The sequence below is a fragment of the Thalassophryne amazonica genome, chromosome 4 (genome assembly GCF_902500255.1).
Source record: "Thalassophryne amazonica chromosome 4, fThaAma1.1, whole genome shotgun sequence".
NCBI lineage: Eukaryota > Metazoa > Chordata > Actinopteri > Batrachoidiformes > Batrachoididae > Thalassophryne > Thalassophryne amazonica.
This window is the reverse complement of record NC_047106.1, coordinates 140,503,727-140,521,544: the sequence shown is the minus strand read 5'-3', so window position 1 is coordinate 140,521,544 and position 17,818 is coordinate 140,503,727.

Genomic DNA, 17,818 nt, shown 5'->3' with positions numbered 1-17,818 from the left:
TCAGGGTGAGGTCCTGATAAACTCAGCTACACAGCCACTCAGTCCCAAATGCAAGCCACCTGGAAGGAAAAACAAAAGACAGGACAAAAGACAGAAACAAAAAAGGCAGCCAGGCCCCCCCAGCCATACAACAGAAAGAGTCTAACCAAATACCGGCATCACTGAAAGCAGCCAAAGATAACGATACGTCTTTGGGATGGTTATGAGTAATTTTTTCTCTAAGAGTTAAAATTTTATTAGCAAAGAAAGTCATGAAGTCATTACTAGTTAAAGTTAAAGGAATACTCGGCTCAATAGAGCTCTGACTCTTTGTCAGCCTGGCTACAGTGCTGAAAAGAAACCTGGGGTTGTTCTTATTTTCTTCAATTAGTGATAAGGAAGTAATGGGTAGATATGGTATCAATGACAGTACTGTGGAAAGGCAGATGGTAGCTGAATTGGCAAAAAGGATGGAAATGGCTGTTGTGAACACCTACTTTAGGAAAGGGAGGGCCACAGGGTGACATATAAGAGTGGAGGAAGGTGCACCCAGGTGGACTACATTCTTTGTCGGAGCTAAAAGAAATCGGGGGTTGTAATGTGACTGCAGGAGAGAGTGTAATTAGACAGCAGAGCAGTCAGAGCTGAACATAGGGTCAGATGGTGGAAGCTGAAGGAGGAAGACGTGTGAAATTCAGTGAGCAGGTGAGAGAGGCACTGGATGGAGGGGAAACAATTTTGGACAACTGGAAATGTACTGCAGATGTGGTGAGGCAGATTGCAAGGAAGGTACTGGGTGTAACATCTGGACAGAGGAAGGAAGACAAGGAGACATGGTGGTGGAACGAAGATGTCCAGGAAAGCATAAGGAGAAAGAGGTTGGCGAAAAAGAATTAGGATAGTCAGAGAGATGAATAAAGTAGACAGGAGTACAAGGAGATGTGGCATAAGGCAAAAAGAGAAGTGGCTAAAGCTAAGGAAAAGGCATATAATGAGATGTACAAGAAGTTGGACAGTAAAGAAGGAGAAAAGGACTTGTGCCGGTTGGCCAGACAAATGGACAGAGCTGGAAAGGATGTGCAGCAGGTTAGGGTGGTAAAAGATGCAGATAGTAATGTGTTGACAAGCGAGGAGAGTGTGTTGAGAAGGTGGAGAGAATATTTTGAGGAGCTGATGAATGAAGAAAATGAGAGAGAGACAAGGCTGGATGATGAGGCGAGAGTAAATCAGGACATCCAAGGGATAAATAAGGATGAAGTGAGGGCAGCTATGAAGAGGATGAAGAGTGGAAAGGCAATTGGTCCAGATGACATTCCAGTAGAAGCATGGAAATGTGTAGGAGAGATGGCAGTGGGGTTTCTCACCAGAGTATTTAATAAAATTTTGGAAAGTGTGAGGATGCCTGAGGAGGGGAGATGAAGTGTGCTGGTTCCTATATTTATGAACAAGGGTGATGTGCAGAGCTGCAGTAACTACAGAGCCATAAAGTTAATCAACCACAACATGAAGTTATGGGAAAGAGTAGTAGAAGCTAGGGTTAGAAAACAGGTGATGATTTGTGATCAGTATGGTTGCGTCACAGAGGTTTGTTCGAATATTGCCAAGGAAGCCGACGAGTTTGCACTTGCACACAACAAACTTAATTACACTTGTCTCCGTACAACCGAGAGGTCTCATCTTCCATTCCACATACTGTTGCGTCTGGCTGAGCGCAGTCCCAGCCTGGTACACTGGTGCTTAGCGTCCCTACAGTTCGCCCAAGTTACTGCATCTTCACAACCTTCCTGTTACCACAATCCTCCCCTGAAGACTTTAACTGCACCTGTCTCTTTTCTATTTACATACATGGGCAGTTTTTTTTTGTTTTGTTTTGTTTTTTGCTTGTTTTTGTTTTGTTTTTTGTTTTATTTTTTTACTCGTAATTTACGTTTATCTTGCAACATTCCATTACAAGTCCAGACGCACATTTCTCTTTGGACATTCCACACTTTCTGTACCCACAGGATTTTCCACAGCTTGGTCCATTTCCACCAGAACATGAGGAACATCATTATGAGGACAAGTCTGTTCACCCGCAGTGTCCTTTGACTCATTTTCTGAGTCATTCAGTTCATTGTCAAAATCAAAAACAAAATGATTATCATCATCATTGACAATGTCTGGATTTACATTATTTTTCTTTTCTTCCAGTAAGTGATTGACATGTCGTTTGATACCATTTCCGTTTACAGACACCAAATATGTAATAGGACCCAAAACCTGGGTAATTTCACCGTTCACCCATTTCTCTCCTCCCCTGTAGTTTCTTACAAGCACTGTGTGTCCTACAGAGAAACTCCAGAGTCGTCCCTTCGCATTTGACTGTTTCTGAACCTGTCAATCCTGGATAAATTGAGAGAAATTAGGTTTCAGCAAAGATGACCCGGTGTAGACCTGTCTTTTCAAAGAGAGTTCTGCTGGTGTTTTTCCAGTTGTCATGCGTGACATATTTCGATAACCAAACAAGAAATTTGTAATACAGTGCTGCAAAGACAAACCACCAAGTGCTCTGCTTCTGGCTAAGGACCTTTTAAAATTTTGGACCAGCCTCTCTGCCAAACCATCTGAGGCTGGATGGTAGGGTGGAGTTTTGATGTGCTTAACAGCATTCAGGTTCAGAAATGTCCCAAAGTCCCTTGCTATGACTTGAGGTCCATTGTCAGTTACCACCTCTTAGGTAACCCATAAGTCGAAAAAAGGTTTCTCAGGACTTTAATTGTATTACACGTGGCAAGTGTGTACTGGTGCTGTAGCTGGAACACTATGCTGATGTTTGCATATCTCACACTGATTTACCTCATTTTCAATGTGTTCATCCAATGCAGGCACCACAATAAGCTCCTAGTCAAGGACTTCATTGTAACCCTGCCCCAGTGGCTGTCATGTAGCTATGAAAGTAGCCTGTTTTTCAGACTCTCTGGAATGACAACTCTGAATCCCCAAAGTTCATCTTCCACAGTCAGATGAAATTTTCATCTCATAAATGGCTGAAAAGCCTCATCAGACACGCTTTGACACGCACCTGACAAAACATGTTGTTTCACCTTCACCTGTGTGGGATCTCTCGGCTTCACGTGCAGTCTGCTGAGCCATTACAGGCAGACTGTCGAGTTAAGAAACTCGAAACACTGGATTTGAACTTGGAAAATCTTCATCAGCTATCAGCAGTCTGGATGATGCATCTACATTGCCATGTTGTTTAAACGGTTTGTACCTGACCTTAGTTAGACGTGTTCACTTTTCTTCACCTCCATATCAGACCGGAAATCGGCCAATCAGAGCGTCGCAGCCATATAATGATATTAGTCATTAGTCACTTCACAACTTGCAATTCAAACATTATCAGACATGTTTTTAAACAAACATGCTGAACATGAGACAAATATAACACTCACACATGTTATAGTGGCATGTACAGGATCAACTATATTTAAAATTCAGTCTAAGACTGAAATGATGGTTCTTGGTCCAGTGAGATGTCGGTATCAATTTGACCAGTTAACGCTCAGCCTAGGCTTGTGTGTCATACATCACACAGACAAAGTGAGGAACCTTGGGGTAATTTTTGATCCTTCGTTGTCCTTTGACCTCCACATTAGAAATATTACTAGGACTGCTTTCTTCCATCTGCAAAATATAGCGAAGATTCGTCCCATCCTGTCTATGGCTGATGCTGAGACCCTGATCCATGCATTTATCTCTTCTAGATTGGACTACTGCAATGTTTTTTTTCTGGTTTACTGCAGTCTAGCATTAGGGGTCTTCAATTGGTTTAAAATGCTACAGCCAGACTTTTGACACGAAGCAGAAAGTTTGACCAAATTACACCCATTTTGGTGTCTCTGTCCCAGTGAGATCAGATTTTAAGGTTCTGCTACTAACCTATAAAATTATTCATGGACTGGCACCTCCCTACCTAGCTGACCTAATTAAACCTTATGTACCCGCCCAGGCTTTACGTTCTCAGGGTGCAGGACTACTTTGTGTTCCGAAGGTGAATAAGAAGTCTGCGGGTCATAGAGCTTTCTCTTATCGTGCCCCTGTTCTGTGGAATGGTCTCCCTGTGTCAATAAAACAGTCAGATTCTGTGGAGATTTTCAAGTCCAGACTTAAGACGCACCTATTTTCCCTTTCATATGGCTAGCATACTGGTAAAGTTTTGTTTTATGCTTTTTACGTTTTTAATTCATGTTATTAGTAATTGGAGCGGGCTGCAGCCTCAACTTCAATTCTGGGTCTTTTAGTGAAGCTTAGGGCTAGTGGCCGGCGTTCACCTTAGTATTTCTTCTGTTTTTCTTGTTGATTATTGCTGGCCAATTATACAGTATTTCTTGTCTTTCTGATGCCTGATTCTGTTTTTTCTCTGTTTAAGGTGCAGCTCCATCCAGAGATGGGAGCTGTATTTGTGTTGGCGACCCTCCTGTCCTGTGCACCAACAGCAATTCTTGTATATTCGTCTGTGAATTGTTTCTGTAATTTATGTTTGTAGCATGGCCCAAGCAGAGGGTCACCGCTTTGAGTCTGGTCTGCTTGAGGTTTCTTCCTCAGAGGGAGTTTTTCCTTACCACTGTTGCTCTGGGGGTTGGTAAGGTTAGACCTTACCTGTGTGAAGCGCCTTGAGGCAACTCTGTTGTGATTTGGCGCTATATAAAGGAAAATAAATTGAATTGAATTGAACTGAAATTTCCAGAATTAAAATTTGTCCACGGTTTACTGTTTAGCCCAGGCCGGATTTGAGGATTTATGTCACAGTCGAACAGTATTATTAGAACCGTTTGGTGGGAACTGTTACCATAACAGTGAGGTGTACATATTTCTTGCTTACTGATTCCTTTAATTTAGTCTGCTTAATTAATGTTTGCCATGAGGCATGATAATATAAAAGCCAAGTGGCCTCTGTGTGTGTATGTGTGTGTGTGTGTGGTTTCGATCACGCAAAAACCGGGCAGAGCTGACATTTGCCGTTTGGTATACTTATGTATTTTGGGTCACGGATGAACGCTGTGAAAACAGAAAGTTGATAGGACAAATATTTTTGAAAATATGATCAGTTTTAGCAAAACAATAAACAATGGATGCTATGCTGCAATGCACCATGGGAGTTTCTAGCTCAGTTGGTTTTATCAAGTTTAGATAAGTCTCATGTTGCTTTTACCATGAGTGAGTTAAGTCTCATGTTGGTACCATGAGTGAAATGTTTAGTGGTTTTAATGTCTTCAGCCACTGTCTTTGTTTGTCAAAATAAAACCACCTGCTTCCAGCAGCCGTGCATGCGAGTAACTACAATCATGGACAAACAGAGGACAGCTGACATTTACTGTTTGGCATGCTGATAGGACTAATAGTTTTGGAGAAGCTACAAATATTATCTAACATCGCTAATTACATTTTGGACTCACACGCCTTTCCAGCAGGGGACAGTAGATCATTTTTATATTAAAAGCATGAGTGTAAGTGCATATAATTGAAAATATGTTAAAAATACATGGATGACACAAGAAAAAGAAAACACCTATTTCCACTGTGATCCATTTAAAAATCAAATATCAAAATAGAAGTAACAATAAAATAATAATAGTGTGTCTATGATAACAACCATAACAAATTATAAATACATTAAGACAATAAATTACCATTAAAAATGACATAATTAACAGGAAATAAAAGGGTTGAGTTCCTCTTCTAAAAACTGTTGAAGTCTAAGGTTCTAAAAACATTCTGGACTCACACACCATTTCAACTCTTTGCTTAATTTATTATCACCCTTGAAAAATATCAGCTACCTATTTTATAAAAACTACCCAATATAGAGCCTGTGAATCCCCATGAGCAACACACTAGTTATTAGCCCTACAACCGGCACTGAATTGGGCCAGATACTGGCCTCTCTCTACTGGCCTGTGATTGGTTGGCGGCCGAGACGCTGCCGTCAGCCTATGTGTCAGCCTCACGTTGATGTGGCGCGAGCGCTGCTCTCCTGTTGGTTGTTTAGGAGTGGGAAATCTCACTTCAAAATGGAGGCCAGTATCTGCCCAATTATCTGCCCAAGTATCTGCCGGGCTGGTTGTCGGGCTAGCTAGTTATATTATAATTATCCAGGGTAAAATGTGTACATTGTACACAATATAATTGTAACATGTATGTTGCATTTTACATACAATCATTTCTGTATTTAAAATGCAACATACTCATTGTGGTCGAGAAAAGCATCACTTATCAATCCGCCCTTTTCAGGTTTCAAATCCCGCAAAACCTCGGAGAGGTCACCGCGCTGTGAGATCTCAGTAACATTGAGAACTGCATTGAGACGCTCTGATCACGCTGCACTTTAACCGCTGCACACGGACAACAGCATTAACATCGCAATATAAAACTATTTTTATATTGTGCCTAAAACTCTCATGAATATATTCTCTGGGTTTATAGACGTTGTTATTGTGTTTGTTTTTTTGTAAACATGCGAGAATCACAGTCTGTCTCTCTGTTATTTTCAGTGGGAGCTGCTGTGAGCTACACTCGCTTCCTGATCATGTCGTTCTGGGGGAAAGTGAAGTTTGCTCTTTAACGTCTTGATTATTGTTCTTTACAACACTGTTTGTCCTCTTTGTTCCAGACTAATATATATAATATGTCTGAAATTCGGTTTGCGTTTATTAAATTCCATGCAGATTAAACGTAGCAGACACGGATTATTTATTATATAATTGTTTTAGCAAGTTTTCAGACGCGCAAGGGATTATGGGATACACGAAAACCCTGGATGTGCAGAATTTCCTGCAATTTCATGATACATTCAAGTATTGCCATTTAAGTTAACAAATTTCTAGCTTAAATGTAGGTTCCTTCGTGGTTAACGGTAAAGGCAGAGGTGCAGGTTTATCAGACATGCTCAGAGAAATTCTCTGTCACAAAACCACCGTAATAAATGGGTCATATAAAATGCCTGAAACACTATAGTGCTTTATGAAAAAAAAGTTTGACCAACATTATCAGAGGACACTACAGAAGCATAATGCATTGAATAGATTAAAAAAAATCAGACCGCTGATCTCGTAATTCCGAGGTAAGATCTCAGAATTACAAGATCAGGCTGTATTTATTTTTATTTATGTGTGTGTGTGTGTGTGTGTGTGTGTGTGTGTGTGTGTGTGTGTGTGTGTGTGTGTGTGTGTGTGTGTGTGTGTGTGTGTGTGTGTGTGTGTGTGTGTGTGTGTAATCGCTTCTGTACTTCCAGTCTGCACTGTGATCACACGCCACTTCTATACACACACAAAGTGTGGATTTTCCCCTAAACTGTTGCTGGATGAATGAAACTCCTCCAGTGAGGCGGAGCATGGCACGGGCACCCACACTGGCATGGGCCCGGCTGTCAGTGAGCCCCGCTTTGTCCCTCAGTGGTCGGTGGGTCTGTGTGAGTGAAAGCTGGAAGTCTGGAGGGGACATGGATCCTTGTGGTGCTCCTCCCTGGACATTCATCCAGGAGCACCTGAAGGGAAAATCCACACTTTGTGTTTGATTACACGTGTTACCATCGGCTGACCTCAAATACCAAAGATACACAAATACAAAAAATAAATCATTCTAAAGTTATCATTCTTAAACTCAAGCTGAAAGCAAATCTCCACAACTTGATATAAATCAATGAAAAATATAAAAGCCAAGATGATGGGTTGCATAAGTAAATTAATAAATGGACTGCATTTATATAGCGTTTTTCCATCTGCATCAGATGCTCAAAGCGCTTTACAATTATGCCTCACATTCACCCATTCACACAAACACACACACACACATCGATGTCAGGGTGCTGCCATGCAAAGTGCTCACTACACACCAGGAGCAATTTGGAGATTAAGCACCTTCTCCAAGGGTCCTTAGTGATTTTTCCATTCAGGCTGGGATTTGAACCAAGGATCCTCTGGGCTCAAGCCCAATACTTAACCAAACAGACCATCACCTCCAGTTATGGAACACTTTGGTTTAATACCTGTAAATAATCAGCTTTATTGCCAGTTTTCTTTAGACTACTTCAGTTTTTGTCTGCAGTCACTGTGTGACTTCAGTTTTGAACGGAGCTGATGGTTTACCTGCTTTGATTGATCCTTATTCAATAAAAGTAAATCATGTTACTCCTTGATGTGTATTTTATATGTAGTCTATAGGACGCTGTAAATGATCTAATGATCATCTAAAATCATCATTTATCTAAAATAATTGAAATTAATGATCACAGGTGTTTAAATAGTGACAGTGGGTGTAGTTGAATGTGATACCAGTGTGTAGTGGGCAGTGGAGTAAATATTGGTTTCTGTTTGTGGTGACTGTTGACTGTGATAGGGGATGAGATTAAATAGATCCTGGAACTTAGCCTGGTCTGAAGCAGGTTAGCTCCACAGAATCAACAAGGTGAAGCCAAATTGAATGGTTTGTTCCAGCTTTCACCTCATCAAATATTCCTTCCATTAAAAGAAACAACAGAAAAGGAACTTACATTTTGGTGTTCCACTGCTGCTAAAGTCCAACACAAACTTTAAACGGGAGTCCAAATTGTGACGTGTAGTCCAGTGAAGCTGTGCACTGATTTCTTACTTCCATGAAAAAAAGACTGTGTAGTTCCTCAGTCCAGCCAAAAATCACATCAGCTTTTCATCTGAACAGCTCTTCATGCATCCAGACAGCTTACAGCACAGTGGATGCATTCTATGTGTGCGTGCGCAGGTGTGTGTGTGCAGAGTGCAATGGTACCAAATGTATGGAACCAAATTTGCACTCTAAATGCAATGCAACACAAATAGGATGAATAATCCATGTCATGTGAGATACAAAACACCAATCAAATGACAAGGATCCACTCAGACATTATACGAGGTCTGTGAGAAAAGTATCGTACCTTTTTATTTTTTTCAAAAACTATATGGATTTGATTCATATGTTTTTACGTCAGCCAAGCTTGAACCTTCATGCGCATGCGTGAGTTTTTCCACGCCTGTCGGTTGCATCATTCACCTGTGGGCAGGCTTTGAGTGAGCACTGCTCCACCCCTCTCGTCGTTTCATTGCGAGGAAATGGCGGAATGATTTGGGCTTTTTTTCCATCAGAATTTTTTCAGAAACTGTTAGAGACAAGAAGCTGGAAACCATTCGAAAAATTTATCTGGCTTTCTGTGAAAATTTTACGGGCTTCACAGAGAATAAGGACTGTTACTACAGCTTTAAGGACGGCCCACAATGGCGCACGGCGCGCCGCGCTCCGAGCCGCCATTGAGAGGCAGAAAACACCACATCATTTCTAAACGGATGGCTCTGTGGAGCCAGGACCGTTGTGTGTAATTTCTCTGGTTATCACAAGAGCTGGACATCAGCCATTTTCCAGCAGATTTCACTTTGAACCATAGATTTTGTCATGGAAAGCCGCGCGGAGGCTTCACGCGTCACGACGGAGCCGCTGATGGAGCGAGACAAAGGAACACCTCCGTTTCGGAGTGTTAAAGGACAAGTTGGGACAAGCCCAGCTCTCCACAATTTCTCTTATACTCACTCGACTGGTAAGCACTGAAAGCCGAGATAGACATGTCTCAACTTGTCCTCTAACACTCCGAAACGGAGGTGTTCCTTTGTCTCGCTTTATCAGTGAATCAGTCGTGACGCGCAAAGCCTCTGCGCGGCTTTCCATGACAAAATCTCTTGTTAACCCCTTAACGCCCGAATTTATATAGCTGTATATAAAAAAATGTTTTGTGTGTGTTTTTGCCTTTAAGTAGATGGTAAATAATGTTGAGATTATTAATTTCACTTTTGCACAAAAACTAGATAGTAATATTGGGTATTCTGGTAATGACTTTATGTTATAATGTTGTAGCGGCTCCTTTGTGGGCTCTTGACAGTATTAAAAGAAAGAGGGAGACGGGACCACTGTGGACCGTTCGAGCGCCATAACGTGGCTCCTCTTTATTGCGCGTTCTCGTACACACACCAAAAGCGGGAGCCCTTCGCTCCTCGCCTTCCGCCTACGGCAACACAACAGTGCCAACATTAACCCTGTGCAGCTTCACAGTAAATAAAGGAAATAAATAAAGCAAAGACATCAGAAAGTCTGTTACACACGTCCCCCCCTCAACACGAAACGTCCTCGTTTCTGGTACCACTGTAAACAAAGCACATACATCATAATAAACAATAACCTCAACAACAACAAAAAAAACAGTATAACAGACTCCTGAATAATTGGATGTAATTAGCATCCACCAATCACCGTAAAATCATAACAAATGTGCTGCACTGGACTTAAAACCTAATAAAGTCTTTGAGGTGCGCCGGAGGTCGTACCTCTCTTCCCCCACGAGATCGAGTGGGCACCGATGCCCCCAAATCCCCCCAGAGTCCGTAATCTCCACTCGCAGCCTGAGACTGACCCCCCCACCTCCAGGGCCTTGACGATTATCCGGATGGGACTGCAGGCCAGAGGAGCAGCAGGAGGCGTATGCGTCGGCAGCGGCAGAGTGTATGGCTTGAGTCTGTCATGGTGAACAACCTGGGCTCGTTCCATCGAGTCCAGAGGGTTAACAATGCGATATGTCAGGGCATCTTCCCCACCTGAAGCTAACACCTGAGCAATCTGATAGGGGCCTTTCCAGTGTGGCGCCAACTTGGTGCGGTTTTCAGTGGGATTATTCAGCCACACCAGTGCACCCACACCATAGGCGCGGTGACAGCCACTTTCGTCGTAGTACAGTTTCTGCCGATCATGAGATTCTGCCAAATTAAGCCGAGCCAAGCCAAATGCGGACTTCAACCTCTCTGCCATAGACGACACATACTCCGCCTGCGTCCCCGCACCCCCGCGGTCCCGAATACCTGATGGTACATGCATGTCAGCTGGAACCCGCGCTTCACGCCCGTGCATGAGAAAGTAGGGGGTGAACTGGGTGCTGGAATGCTTAGAAGTGTTGTAGGCAAAAGCCACTTGCTTCACATACGAGTCCCATTCACCCCCATGCGACAGCAGCATTTTAGCCAGTTGATCAATCAGAGTCCTGTTATGACGTTCCACCATGCCATCAGATTTGGGGTTGTATGCTGTGGTGTGTGTTTTCTTCATGCCCAACCGCTGACACAGGCTCTGAATCACTTCTGCCTCAAACTGGCAGCCCTGATCACTGTGAAGGACTTCGGGGACCCCATGCACCAACACATAATCCTCAAACAGGCAGTGGGCCACCGTCTGCGCTGTCTGATTTGGCAGGGCGTACAGATTGACAAATTTGGAGAAGTAATCCTCCACCACTAGAACGTATCTGTTCCCCCTGGAGGTCAAAGGTAACTCCAAAATGTCCGCCGCCACCCTCTGTAGTGGACGGGCCGCCTGAGACCCCCCCCATAGGTGCTCTCAGTCTGGGAACGGGGCACCGGCGGGTCTGGCAGGCCTCACACTGCTCGCACCAGCGTCTGATGTCTCTCAACATGAAGGGCCAATAGTAAGACCGTCGGGCCGTCTCCCACACTCGCTCCGCCGAGAAATGGGCCGCCGTAGGCTCCCCATGTAATTGTCGCAGGAGCTCCGGCACCATAGATGAGGGGACCACCACCTGAATTTGGTCCTCCCCAGATGCTGTCGGCCGCACAGTCCGACACAGCAGTCCACCTACCATTGCTAGGCGGCTGAAATCTGTTCCAAGTTTCCTCAGTTTGGCAGAGGACCCCTTGATTAGCCGACGAGGCAGTTTAGCCGCGTTCCGTTCCAACAACCCCACTATAGTGCTAATATCTGGGTCCTCCTGTTGCCGGGCCCGGAGCTCAGAGTCGCTCCCCAACAGGGAGTAGGCAGCCTCCGGACCTGCATTGGACACCCCGAGAGACGATGAGCAGCCCGACTCTGCCATGGAGGCGACCGCGAGCTCCCCAGCCGGCCCATCTGGGTGCCCTCGGGGGGGAGAAGCCGGTCGGCGCGACAGTGCATCCGCGTTGTTGTGCTGGACACCAGCCTTGTGAATCATGACCCAGTTAAACGGGTCCAGCTCTAAAATCCACCTACTCCTACGACCCGTTGGGTCACTGTCCATAGCCATGTTCCTGATGCCCAACAGCGGACGATGGTCAGTTATGATAGAGAAAGTGGAAAGCCCCACATAGTGTTTGAACTCACGCACAGCCCACACGACTGCCCACAGTTCTCTATCAAAAGTGGACCACCTCCTCTGCATTTTTGTGAGGGACTGACTGGCATATGCCACTACTCTCTCGACCCCCCCTCATCCTGTGCCAACACCGCACCCACTGCCTCACTGGAGGCATCGGTGTAGACTTTAAAGGAGAGTGCGAAATTTGGCAGTGTTACCACAGGAGAGGAGGTCAGGACCCGCTTAAAGTAGGAAAAGGCCTCCTCACACTCAGTTGTCCATTCAAAAGGCACATTCTTACCCACCAGGTAATTCAGTGGGGCCGCATGTTTTGAAAAGTCCTTCACAAACCTCCTGTAATACGAACATAGGCCCAAAAATGCTCTCACCTCCGCCGAGGTACGTGGAGTGGGCCAGGCCCTCACCTTGTCCGTGTTACGGGGATCCGGTTGGAGCCCCTGCCGAGAAACCACGTGGCCCAAAAAAAACCACATGATCCCTCGCGAAATGGCATTTGCTTGGATTCAATTTCAGCCCGGCCTCCTGTATCCTGGAGAGAACCTCCTCGATGTGGAGGAGATGATCACCAAAGGAGCGGCTGTAAATCAGTATATCGTCCAGATATACTATGCAAATGTGCCAGGGCAAACCCCTCAGAACAAGCTCCATCATCCGCTGGAAGGTGGCCGGAGAGTTTGACAAACCCATCGGCATGGCCCGCCACTGGTAGAGGCCCCTACCGGTTGTAAAGGCTGTCTTCTCCCGGTCCTCCTCAGCTACCTCAACCTGCCAGTAACCATTAGAAAAGTCAAGTGTGCTGAACCAGGCCGAGACTGCTAACAAATCAAGGCTGTCATCTACACGTGGTAGAGGGTGTGAATCTTTAATCGTCACCGCATTAAGGCGACGGTAATCGATACAAAATCTCCACTGTCCCCCTTTCTTCCTCACTAACACCACCGGGGATGCCCAGGGACTGCCACTCTCCTCTACCACTCCGTCTGCCAGCAGGCTAGCTACTTGACGCTCGATCTCAGCCCTTTTCTCGGGAGATGTGCGATAGGGCCGCTGTTTAATGGGGGGATGGTCACCGGTTCTAATGTGATGCGATACCAATCTGCACTTGCTTGTGTTCCTGTCCGACAGGTTGAAAACATCTGAAAACCTCAGAAGGAGCCCTGAGAGCTCCTCCTTCTGCTGCATGGTAATGGGTGACTCATCTAAGATGAAGGTGCTGCCCATTAGCGGAGATGAGGTGCCCCCAACATTAGCAATATCGGGGAGGGCTACCAGATCATCTCTCTCCACCGAGTGGAACTGACCCAGGTGCAGCCCCCGCTTCACTTCCACAGCTCCCCCAGATGGATTGAGAACACGTGCTACCGTGACCCCATCTTTCACACTATTCACAGAGTGAGCTACCACAAGCCCTGTCGACTCTGGGGCATTGGGTTCCAGATACCCTTCAAAATCCTTAGTAGGCAACATAGCCCCACCAAGAGAACCAATTGTCACTGGCACTAGGGCCTCACTTAAGGGGGGTATAGTCACAACATTCGCCACTGTCACGTTACAACAGTTGGGGGTGAGCTCCCCCCCTCGCAGCAGTGGCACCACGACATCCCCTAATTGCAGTACCCCTTGCCCCAGGTCCAGCAATGCACGGTTCCTAGTCAAAAAATCAAGCCCCAGTAGAACACTCTGAGTCGACTCCCTCAGTACATAAAAGTTATGCTGCCAGTAGGTCGGACCCAATCGGAATGTCACTTCAATAGACCCCAGCGTATCCAACATTTGCCCATTAACTGCCCGAGAACTAACATAGTTCTTTTTCAAAGGCCGGTTCCTCAAAGCGGGGACCGACATTCGAAAATCTGCACTGATCAATGAGACATTAGCTCCCGAGTCGACTAAAATAGGGATCTCGCAGCTCTCCACCACACCCCTGACGTAGGACGTGGGATGATCACAACTGTCCACAGTAGTGGTGCTCTCAGTCACGTCCTCAGTCATGTCATGCCGTACAGGGCCCTCGGTCTGAGCGGCTGGCGTCCGGGCCTCAACCCCAGCTACTGTCCGTTTCCCTGGTGACCGCCTTTCACAGATGCTTGTTGTGGAAAGAAACGCACACGCGTCTCCTCGGCTCCTCTTCTCTGCGAAACCTCCAACCAGGACTGGGACTCCTGCCCCAGGATGGCCTGGCTGTTGGAGAAAAAACTCTGTCGCGAGGATAATCGTGAGGCGGGCGGTTGGGAGAGCGTCCCACGCATCTGTCCTCAGACCCTCTGGATTGACATCCGGACTCCCCACAGGCACAGCTACAGCGCCCCCCAGATGAAGAGCGAGGACCACGATCTGTCCTGTTGGCATCTCTGGCTCTCAGTCTCTGATTCTCCCCGTACAACTCCCTCATTTCCATTCTCATTGCACACATGTCCTCATTTAACTTCTCCACGGCCCTCTGAAGGCCATCCGTCACAGACACAGACTGGACAGTTGCACTCTGACCCAGGTAAACACCTGTGCTTGAAGTCCCACTGTCTCTCTGTAGTGCCGCCCTGGCATTCTCACAGCGCTCGGCCACAGTCAGAGCCTCATCAACGTCTGTTGCGCCCTGCTCCAGGCACTTAGCTTTCAACGCTGGATCCAGGCCGGCTAAGAAACGCCGAAATTTCTCTTCTCGCCGTGCGTTGCTGCCGTAGTCTGGGAATGCTTCCGCTACCAGGCGGCTCACGTCCGCTGCGTATACCTCCAGGCTCTCCCCCTGAACACGCACTCGAGCAGAAAGGCTGTCTCTGAAGTGGTCCAAGAGCTGTCTCTGCCCAAACGCTGACCCGAGCTTATCTTTAACAGCAGAATAATCTCTCTTCACCGCGTCAGGAAAACTGTCCCACAGCAGAAAGGCCGACTTGCAGAGGCGAGTAGGCAGAATGCGCGCCAATTCATCATTACAGTCTCTGCTGACAGATGTCGCCCCGATGACTACCTCCAGCTGCCGCACGCAGCTGTGAAAGCTCTGGCTCCCATCACCAGCGAAAGGAGCAGGCAGGTCCACTCTAACTTCACCACCAAGTGAGCTCCTGGTGGTCCACGCCGTATAAGGCTTCGACGGGTCCTCGTCCCCAAACCACATGTCGCAGAAGCACTGAGCTCGTTAGCAGGCTAGCTAAACTGAGGCACTAGCTAACAGGGTCAAAACTCAAAATAACTGTTCAGCATGAACGCCAACACATGCAACAACCTGCACAAGCGCCCACCGCTGCCACCAATGTAGCGGCTCCTTTGTGGGCTCTTGACAGTATTAAAAGAAAGAGGGAGACGGGACCACTGTAGACCGTTCGAGCGCCATAACGTGACTCCTCTTTATTGCGCGTTCTCGTACACACACCAAAAGCGGGAGCCCTTCGCTCCTCGCCTTCCGCCTACGGCAACACAACAGTGCCAACATTAACCCTGTGCAGCTTCACAGTAAATAAAGGAAATAAATAAAGCAAAGACATCAGAAAGTCTGTTACACACGTCCCCCCCTCAACACGAAATCACGAAATGATGTGGTGGTTTCTGCCTCTCGATGGCGGCTCGGAGCGTGCCGCGCCATGCGCCATTGTGGGGCATCCTTAAAGCTGTAGTAACAGTCCTTATTCTCTGTGAAGCCCGTAAAATTTTCACGGAAAGCCAGATAAATTTTTCGAATGGTTTCCAGCTGCCTGTCTCTGTTTCTGAAAAAATTCTGATGGAAAAAAAAGCCCAAATCATTCCGCCATTTCCTCGCAATGAAACAACGACGAGAGGGGTGGAGTAGTGTTCACTAAAAGCCTGCCCACAGGCGAATGACGCAACGACAGGCGTGGAAAAACTCACGCATGCACACGAAGGTTCAAGCTTGGCTGACGTAAAAACATATGAATCAAAAACATATAGTTTTTGAAAAAAATAAAAAGGTCCGTTACTTTTCTCACAGACCTCGTATAATATCGTTTGATGAATTTACAGTAGAACAGAACATTTCTAAGTCATTGAATATGTTGGCCTTCAGCTCAGAGTTGCGTGATGCCGTTTTCCCAAACACAGCTTCAGGATCATCTGAGCAGCTTCTCAACACTTGTGTGTTGAGTATCGATTGACACATTCCAGCCTTTCTGCTCTTTTTGTTGCTACTGAGTGGCGTGTGCACATGAAGTCATTAGAAGTGTTCTGGTTTGATGCTGATCTGTTTGTACTTTCCTTGAGTACTGGTCAAGCGTTATTGGTGCTTTCAGTTTTTCTTTGTTTCTAACTCACACTTATTTTCCCGTTCGTATGGCTAGCATACTGGCATAGTGTTACTATGCTTTTAAATTCATCTTACTAGTAGAGAGCTTGCCGTGGCCACCTTATAAATTCTGGGTCTTTTAGTGAAGCTTAAGGCTAGTGACTTTAGTATTTCTTGTTTTTTTGTTGCTTGGTGCTGACAAGTTGTATTTGTTGTCTTTCCGATGCCTGATTGTTTTTCCCTGTCTTTGAGGTGCGGCTCCATCCACAGATGGTGGTGTGTCTGTTTCTTTAACTCTCCTGTCCTGTGCACTGGCAACATCTCCTGTATATTCATTTTGTGGGTTGTGTAGGTAGCGTGGCCCAAGCAGAGTGTCACCCATTTGAGTCTGGTCTGCTTGAGGTTTCTTCCTCAGTATCATCAGAGGGAGTTTTTTTTTTTACCGTCACCTGTGTGTTTGCTCTGTGGGGGTTCGACCTTACTTGTGTGAAGCGCCTTGAGGCAACTTTGTTGTGATTTGGCCCTATATAAATGAAATAAAGTGAAAAGTGAAGTGAAAGTGCCCTCCTTGCACTCAGTTTTTGGGTTCCAGTAACAGTGACACATGATCAGAGTTCCTCAAACCCACTTGGGTGTAACATTGGGCTGGAATCCTCAAACGGAACCTTGAAGCTGTTTTTGCCATGCGTGCTGCGCGGCCATTTGAACAGACATTCAGCTTGACCACCTGAAACCTGCGCTGTGCTCTGTGGCTACAAAGACAACCACATGGAACCAGCTGGAACCTGACAGTGCAGGTTGTTGGTTTTAGTCCACCTGAAGGCTGGAACTCTGGTCTTCCTTCTTTTTCCAGATGTTGCCTTGTTTATTCAAAGATGAATCAACACTTTCTTCTTTATAACTCTAAAGCCCTTCAGAAAAAAATGACATCACGATTTCTTTCTATTTTATGGTCCAATAAAAATAAATGAAATGCATTTTTGAAGACAATAAGGAGAAACCCAGACATACAGAGAACTTTATGCTCCTAACAAAAAAGCTTGTTCAGTTCTGCCCTCAAATATGGACAAAGGGGCTCCAATTAACCCTCAAAACACTAATTTCTAACAAGAATTTGTTTTTATTATGCAAATTAATGGCAAGAAAAAAATGTTTAGAAACAATTTTTATATAACGGCTGAGTGGATCCTTGTCATTTGATTGGTGCTTTGTGTGTCACGTGACATGGATTAGTTGTTCCATTTAACATGCAGTTTGGTTCCATACATTTTGTACCATTGCACACTGCAAACCCCGCCCCCCCCACACACACTAGTGTGTGTGTGTGGGGGGTCCATTTAGCTAAACATGGCGGAGTTCATTTTGCTGACGGACGCCGATTTCAACGAGCTAATTGACGGTGCAAATTCTTCTAACACAAAACAAATCCACAG